Source organism: Halichoerus grypus, chromosome 2 (genome assembly GCF_964656455.1).
Source record: "Halichoerus grypus chromosome 2, mHalGry1.hap1.1, whole genome shotgun sequence".
In the NCBI taxonomy this organism is placed as follows: Eukaryota; Metazoa; Chordata; class Mammalia; order Carnivora; family Phocidae; genus Halichoerus; species Halichoerus grypus.
Window position 1 is genome coordinate 115,087,202 of NC_135713.1, and position 9,222 is coordinate 115,096,423.

Sequence of the window (9,222 nt, forward strand, 5' to 3'; positions counted from 1 at the left end):
TATCACTCACATCCCACTTGCCAGCAACAGGATCACATCTCACGTGGGGGTTGTCTGTGTCTTCAGGGAAGAGAAGATGGTGTGGTTCCATGACTCATGTTGTCACCACTGCAGATGGAGAAATGCCACTCTCCAAGAGTTTACGGCTCTAATGACTCTGTCCTGTATCACGTATGTCTTTGTCAATTCACCACTGTATGCTGATGCCTTTGAACACGTCTCAACCAGGAAAAATATAAGATCTGGAGGTAAGTGTTTTCTCACTTTCTTTCAAAGTGCAATTTTTTTTTTCAAGATACCTTCACTCTACCTTAAAACACAAATTCCTTGGTATTTCTCTCTTTAGACAAAGAAAGTAGGAATAAGGGCATGTTTAACAGAGGTGGATATGGACAGAGTCCCAAACTGAGGGCTAAAATGCAGTTTTATTTAATGTCTCACAGAAGCTCTGAGAGTGCTAAAAGGGTCTGCAGATTCCCCCTATGGCATTAGGTATAAACATGAAGGTGTTTATGACTCTGTGTTCCTTGACCTTGTTGCAACTTCAAGTCTTGAACAAATCGAAGCAAAGTAGGCCACACAGTCACAGAGGCTTGGTTTCTTGGTGACAGTTCTAAAGAAGTAATTTTTACTACTGAGCTCACAAAGTGAAAGTCTCTCTTTTTCAGAAAAAATAGTTCTTAAATATTTAAAAATGCCTAATTTCTCCGTGGATTCTCAGAAATGGAAAGGTCACATGAGTTGGGATGACTCTGGGGACTACGGCACTCATGAGTACCAGTTATTCTTCTTTGACTTAACTTTCAAACACAGATTATTTCACAGATTTCTCTATTTCTTGCCCATCCAATTGCAGTGGCTCCAGTTTAACTATGGAAAATAGTTCATATTATTTGGTCTGGATTCCAAGAACTTCCATAATTTGTCTCCAAACCATCTCTCTGGTTATGTTATATCCCTTTCTCTTATCTTCTAGGTATCCTGTATTTTGGCCATAAAAGTCACCCATTATTTTCTTCTACTATTCAAGCAATTTCACACCTCCTCGTGTCCCTCCCAGCTTGGAACAATCTTCTAGGTATTTGAAACTTTTTTCATTCTTTAGTTCCCAATGAAATGCCACTTTTTCCACAACATTGCTCTTGAATCCCCAAATGGAACACTGTCCCCATATTTAATATTTAGCAGTTAATTTTTTATACCATTATTATTTCATTCTGACTTGCTTAGAAGTTATGAAGCACTCTCTTTTTTGAAAACAAGTATTTTAATGAAGCAGATTGGGTTCATTTCTTGACTCATTTATCCACTGAACAAAAAATGAATTGATCCATATTAATAAATTAGTGTCTCTGTGTCTTAATTCCTACCCAAACATATATTTGCAGTATCTGCCTTCCCTTTTTTATCATAAGCTATGTGAGGACAAAAATCACATGTTATTCAGCTTTTAATTCCTTAGTTTATTTATTTATTTATTTATTTTAAAGATTTTATTTTTATTATTTATTTGACAGAGAGACACAATGAGAGAGGGAACACAAGCAGGGGGAGTGGGAGAGGGAGAAGCAGGCTCCCCGCAGAGCAGGGAGCCCGATGTGGGACTCGATCCCAGGACCCTGGGATCATGACCTGAGCCGAAGGCAGTCGCTTAACCGACTGAGCCACCCAGGCGCCCAATTCCTTAGTTTATTTTCAGTGGTGGGTACTTTATAAACATGTAGTGAATGGATGGATTGATGGATGGACGGTTGGACGAATTAGGCAATAACAGAAGCTGATGGAATAAATCATGAATTCAGAATATTATATTAAGACAATTACTTTGTTCAGAACCCTTGCAGTATGTGTCCTGAGTATCTGTTACTTTTGTTATTATTTTAGTGTGCTTCATGGCCCTTCGTTTGGGGAACCTCTACTCATTCCATAGTAACCTGCTTTCATTCCTAAATTTTGGCACGGGATCTAGGCCTACAGATTCTTTCATGTATTCAAGTGCAGGAATAGCAACAATAACAATTAGACTTTTCCCAAGGCAACGAGCAAGGTGAGTGGAGGAGACACTGTTCTGGGAGACTGTAAGTATAAAGTCAAAGTGAACTAGAGCTACAACAGTCTTTGTTCCACCATCAGAGGAAGAGCTTATATAAGAATAAAGCCAGGATGAAAAAAATGGAATTGAGGGATAGAGAGAGAGAAAAAAATGCAAATATTGTGTTTGAATCATGAGATCTAACCAAGCCTGTAGCTCATTTCTCAGGATGTGGGTAAATAATTCTCTCATTTATTTGTTTTTTTTACATTAGTTAATATTCAATTACTATTGCTTAGAAGCAAACTAGTCCTAATTAACACAGGAAAATCTAAGGGAAATATACCAATATTCTCACTTTTAAAGATAAACACTTGCATCTCTTAGGACAATCACCATCATCAATTGGAAGTTTAGCTAGCTACTAGGATATGAAGGGAAAAAATCCCTAAAAAATTAAGGCATATAAAAATCTGTACTTCTGTGCCTTCCCATTAACTCCTGCAAGTCTTTTTTTCTTTTTTCTTATTTTCTGCCTAGTTTTACTGAGATATAATTGACAAACAAAATTGTACTAAAGTATATAGCATAATGATTTGATATATGTATATATTACAAAATTATCACAATAGGTTTAGTTAACATCTATTACCTCACACAGTTATAACTGTTATTTAATTGAAAAGTCTTGTAAGTCCTATTTAATGAAATCTCTTATTTATTTCCCAAATACATCCTCCATTTTCCTGTCCATGGCCCCTCCTATGACTCAAGCTACCATCTTTACTCACTTCCACCCAAGTGCAACCTCCCAGCTAGACCCTTGCCCTCTTTTCATTTGATTGTCTGCCCAAGGCCAGGATGATTTCTTTGGGACACTGTGTGCATCATGTCAATCCTTTCCTTGAAACATACATCATCTCTCATTACTCTCAGAAAAAAGTCTTAATTGTTCTGCTTAATTTACAGACCCTACCTTTCTGTCCATCTTTGTTTCTTTCAACTGTCCCTTAGCCCTCTTTCCTTTAGCCACAATGACATTTAAAGAAAAAATTCCTTCAGCATGCCATAGTCTTTTGTCATTTTAGGACTTCACATATTTTGTTCTCTTTGCCTGGAATGCCCTTTTGTTACTTACTCTCTAAAATAGTTTCTACTCCTTTGTAGAGGGTTGAATAATGTCCTTCCAAAATTCATGTCCACCTGGAAGCTCAGAATAAAACCTTACTTGTAAAGAGTGTCTTTGCAGAGGTAATCCAGATAAAGACTGAGGTGACATTATATTGGATTAGGATGGACACTAAATCCAGTGAGAATGTCCCTTTAAGAGACAGAAAAGGACACATGGAGACATAATGAAGAAGGCAATGTGAAGACGGAGGCAGTGACTAGAATGATGATGCCTTTACAAGCCAAAGAACACCGAGGACTGCCTACAACCACCACAAGCCAGGAGAGAGGCATGGGGCAGCTTCTCTCTCAGAGGCTCCAGAAGAAACCTACACCGTGAACACTTTGATTTCAATTTCCAGCCTCCCAAACTGTTAGATTATATTTCTGTTGTTTTACATTACCCAGTTCATGGGACTTTGCAACAACAACTCTAGGAGATGAACACAACTATCTTTGGTCAAAGATCAAAATCAAATATCCCTTCATGGTGCTGCCCTAGAAGACTCTATTTTTTCCCCCACTTCATTATGTTTAAATTTCTGTTTGCTTCTCTTCCAGTAGTCTATACTACATAGCCTTTCACAGTTGTGTACCCAGGACCTATTACCATGGCCAGCAGGTAACACGTTTCAATAAGCACGCTTTGATTGATTAACTGTATCTTATTCCCCTCTGTCCTTCTAGTACCTAGTGAAATAGCAGCTACATAACAAGTGCTCAGTAAATGTTGTGTACCCAGTGAAGGCATTTGTCAGTGGGCTTGTGCTGTTTGCAGCGGTTCAGCCTGGTGACTATGGTGCTCACTGATCCCTGTCCCCACTGAAGAGTGTAGGCCTTGCCCAGAGGGGGTTCCATTTGTAGAGCCCTTCATAACTCCACAATCCTTTCTCATGCATAACTGAGGGTAATTGTCCAAAAACCCCATGAAGCATTTTTAACAAGTGTTCTTATCACCAATTTGAGGGAAAAAAGCCAAATCTTATGACTAGACAGTCACAATAGAACTGAGTATAGTTCTGATTCCATATTCATCATTCCTGCCATTGAATCCTAAGACTCTATTAACATTGGGACAAAAACATTCTGATTCTTCAATTATCCTTCAATTTAAACAAAATGCTTTTAGTTCCTCCTGCAATAGATAAAGAGAAAGCTGTTGGGAGAACTTAAGCAAGATGACCTGCAGTGTGGGGCAGTGGAATTTTAAGCACATAAATCCCAGGAGAATCTCAAATGACAGTGGAAGATAGGCATGTTGTCCTATGAGCTTTTAGTAGTCTCCTTGGTCATTTCCAAATGTGTCCTACCTCATGAGAAACAGATTATGGAGTCAGCAAATCTGTAGATGATGTGAAAATCAAATGGAAACAGAGATGGAAGAAAGATTGGAGAGTGCATACTTTGCTCTGAATAAAACAGGAGGAAATGTGATTGTGTATTACAATGAATCAGTAGTCTATAATAGCCATGGAGTTGGCCAATGCTGAGAGCAAGGGCAAGTGGGAGTGAAAAGCAAGAACCCTAGGAATGGAGAGTCAGTCAAAAATAGCAAAATGATTTTTCTTTCAAAATCTGCACTTGAGGGGTATTTGGAGGGTTATCAGACCTGGGCATTCCAAATTTCTTCTGAGATAAATGTCTTTGTGTATTTGGAATAAACTCACAAAAATAGATGTATCTCCAATGTGTATTTGCCGAGAGAAGAAAAAAACTCCTTTTTTTATTAATAAGACTGAAACACAGAATGTGTTGAAATACTATATACTCTCTGGGAATGGAAAAACACAAGACAGTGTGTATGTTAAGTAGGTTCAAACAGGAGGAACAAAGGAGTCTCCATGCATTTCTACTCCAGGTGGTACACTGTGTGGTTAAATGCATAGGCTTTGCAGTTCCAATGACTTTGTACAGGTCTTGGGTATATTATTAACTCATCTATATAATCTTGGACAAGTTATTTTATTTCTTCCTGTCTCAGTAGCTCCATCTATAAAATGGGACAAATGATATACATAATTCAGAGGGTTGTAGTAGAAGTAAAAAGAATTATGGGATAAATGATATAGAATAGTACACAGCATACAATAAACACTCAATATAAACTCTTATTCTTGATGTCTATTTTATGTGGATTCAGCAGTAAAAATATAAAAGGTGGAAGAGAAATATACATGATAGTCAAATGCTCAGACTGTAGGGACAGACAGGCCTTGCCCCTTACTGGCTGTGTGCTATTAAAGAGTAATTTAATTTCTCTAAGCCTCATTTTCCTCTTTGATAAGATAAGATGATAACAGTACCTTTCTTATAAGGTTGTTGTGTCATATCACTTACTTGATTACCTAGCACACAGTACAATGTCGACACCTGGCAGCTGTGTGCATTACAGACTTGGAATTCTTATGTCCTGGCTGTGAGAACTGATTGCTTCAGCAAAATATAACATGCAAAGCAGTAAAATTTTTCCTTCCATGGGCCACTAAAAGCTGATTTGATTCTGCCCTCTAAAGAGAAAACCAACCAACCAACCAAACAACCAAGGGAAAAAAAAAAAAAAAAAACATGCTGAAAGATGAAAGAAGATATTGAATTTTTAATTGTAGGGTTAGGCATGTTTTTGGTGTGTGTGTTTTCCCTCTAGGTACCAAAGTGATAGCAGGTGTTCCTTTATGAGACTTCATTTGGGGATGGAACAAAAACTGAGGTTGCACAGGCCTCCATTATATACCTTTAGAGTACTATCTTTCATCAAGAGACCTCTTGATCTCCTTCAGAGGCAGCTGAATGGATATAGCCATGTGTTAGGGTACTCACTGGAAGCCTATACAATTTTGAAAAACTCTAAGAGGAGAGCGCAGGGTAGAAAATGATTAAAACGTTTTGCAAAATTTATTTTCCAGTTGGGTCTGAATACATAAATTCAGTATGAAACCACGTAATGAAGCATCAGGGTCTGAAATTTGAGGTCCAACCATGAAGGCCAGAAGACGTTTCTCAATTCTCTATACACAAGCCAGGCTTATGGAAAATGTCCTCAAGACCTCACTTGCCATCTCCTCATGCTGTCATACTTAACAACCACAGGAATTATGGCCAGGTGGAATGTTTACCACGTTGCAGGGTTTATGCTGAACTTGTATATACAGTACTTCTTTTCATTGCCATAAGAACCTATGAGCTAGATATCATTTTTGACATGTAAACATGAGGTAAGTGAGGCACAGGGAGAGGAAATAAGTTGCCTCCAATCTCACCAACAAGGATAGTTGCAAAGCAAGGATTTGGACTCGGTTTGTCAAACTTAAAAGCTCTTAGTCTTCCTCCCAATATTAACCTGTAGCCTTCTGCTATTTCCCCCTGGACCAGAGACAATGAAATAAAATTGAGATAGAGGAAAGAACACTGAGTGCCCTTTTTAGGCTCCATAGACTCAGTAAATACAGATGACAAAATATGACACACAGACCACCTTAAGTCCCCCGCTCTGGCACTTTTCTATTAAGTCCCGATGTAGCCTCAGAATTCTTTTCAACAGAGATTCATGAAATTGTGATCAATCAGAGTTAATAAACAGGATGTATACTGTTAGCAGTATACATCAGATCTATGTCAACCGGCTCATTTTATACAGGAGGACATTCATCTCCTGAGGAGAGTCACTTTCCCAAGATCACAACATGACAGAGGCAAATACAGTGTGGGAACTGGATTCCAAACTTCCAGCACAGGCTATTTCCATAAATCCCCACCACTTATCCTGACCAATTTGGCTCCAGGGAGACCTTGCCTTTGTTTGGGCAGCCTGTGGAAGTCACAAGCAAGATGCCACTAATACCAAATACCCTGTCTACGTATCTGTGGACAAACCTCCAACTCTTGCCGTGGACAGGATATACACCAATTTTCGGTTAGTGTTTCTGTATGGTTCTGAGCTTCCTGTTCTCCTTGCACGGAAATCAGGCTCATGTTTCAGATATAATTCATGGGCTAACTCACGTGCTTTGATCCGTTCTAGTTATAAATTGCTTGTTAAAAAGAAAGCAAGTCAGACTGGTGGCACTTGCAACATCTAAGAAGGCATCAGAACATATACTCTGGGGAAGCAGCAAGTGCAGTAGTCATGATAGGCTAATTGCTCTAACAGACAAACAAAACAAACAATTGCCAAACCAATGGCTCAATACAGTAAAAATTAGTTTTTCACTGTCTGAAGCAGGTTGGTGGGATGGAAAGATTGATGGTGGAGGGAGGCTAAACTTTATATAATCATTCAAGGTCTCATGTAACTGTACGTAGCAGGTAGACCGGAAAAGAGAAAGAAAATGGTGATTCTTGTGGGAGATTTTTATGGACCAGGCCTCAAAATGATACCCACTTCCTCTACTTCCGCTGTCCAGAACTCAATCCTAGGACTAAAATTAACTGCAAGGAAAGATGGGGAACGTGGTATCTAGCTAGGTGCCCAGGAGGTCAAAGTGTTGGTGAACAACTTGCTAGTGTGTGCAACAACCATCAGACTCCCTGCCTCACAATTCATATGCATAGGGACACACACAGATAACTGGCCTGAATGAGGGGACATGTGAAACTGGGCCACATCAACAAAGAAAACAACAAATCAGGCGAATACTTCTTTTTCATTTGAATATGAGGTACTGAATATCTGAGGCAGGCGAGGAGAAATATGTATCGGTTTTAAATGTGAATTGCTTTTTATCCATCCATCCATTTTCAAGGTATGTATCTGAAGTAAGTGGAAAATGCACAAGAATATATGTAAAAGGATACTCATTACAGCATGGCTGGAAATAGTAGTAGGGAAATAGTAGATTGGAACACACATCAATAAAGAATTGATTAGGTAAATTATGGTGATAGCACTCTGTAGCCTTTAAATATAATAAAATGTTTCCACATATACTAACATTTCTCTAATAACCAGTTGCAAAATCAGGAATATAGTGAATTCTATACATTCCTCTGTGTCACTGTGGGCCACAAGCACCACATGAAGATGGTACGGTGGGGCTGAACTCCACAGCAGCCCTGGCAATATCTAGATCAACATCTGTGTTGACAGCTCTATCTCTGTGCAACTCCTTCCATTTCTATCCAGTAGATAGTGCTGCCCAAACTTCGGGAACAAATACAGTCACATCTCTTATATTTTACCCAATTCACTGCTGAAGTTCCCATATACCTTAACTGCTGAAAACTCACAATCTCCTTGAAAAGGGTCTTCAGTCTCCCTAAATAAGCCAAGAAAATTGGGAGCACGTGTGACCCAGACATTGGAGTATATAGAGAAGGGATGGGTGGGCTTGGCTTCCATTCCCCAGGGGGAAGTCGCCACAATACATTGCCTCATGGTGGAGTGACTGAAAACAGTGGCTCACCGTCTAAGAGACAGCGCTGGTCTCTCATGTGGGGTCCTGCACAGACCAGCACCACCAAGGCCTGGAACGGTACTCTTTTCTCACAGAGGATCTCCCTTTGGTGATGAGCAGCTCTTCTCAACATTCTCAAAAATAATTCTATACATTTGTATTAACTGTCCCTTATTAGAGACAATACTTACCAATTCTGAGGGAGTGTTTCCTCAATGATTTTCAGCCATTTTGTCCTCCTCAGGAAGGCTCTTCAAGGGATTTCAAATTGTGCTCACACACATTCTTTCTGGAATCGAGGAAGAAAGAAATTCCATCAATGATGAGTGATTACGGCATTACTCACAGTAGAAAGTAAGTGGGCAAAAATCTCATAGATATAAAACGTGTTTATATGCACTTGCATAAAATCCTTTCCTTCATATATCACATTTGTGTATTATGCATATAAATTTTTATATATGACCTACAATCTATAAAATATATATATGAGAGATATCTAAAAGGATAGTCTCCAAATTGTATCAGTTGTCCATAATAGTGATATTGTTTTGCTCATTTTAACTCACTTATTAATAAATGTTATTTATAAATAAGATTATTTTCATATATGTATTTTTACTGTAAAAT

The 9,222-nt window shown here is 38.7% G+C and overlaps 1 long non-coding RNA gene across 1 annotated transcript in view; it reads left to right on the forward strand.

Moving 5' to 3' along the window:
• The window catches only part of LOC118518724 (uncharacterized), a 260,848-nt gene extending 259,787 nt beyond the window's left edge, over positions 1-1,061 (forward strand). The window contains exons 4-5 of the long non-coding RNA XR_004908852.2: positions 67-248; positions 977-1,061. This is a non-coding gene — a long non-coding RNA (uncharacterized LOC118518724). The remainder of the gene's footprint in view (positions 1-66; positions 249-976) is intronic.
• The last annotated feature ends 8,161 nt before the right edge of the window (positions 1,062-9,222 follow it).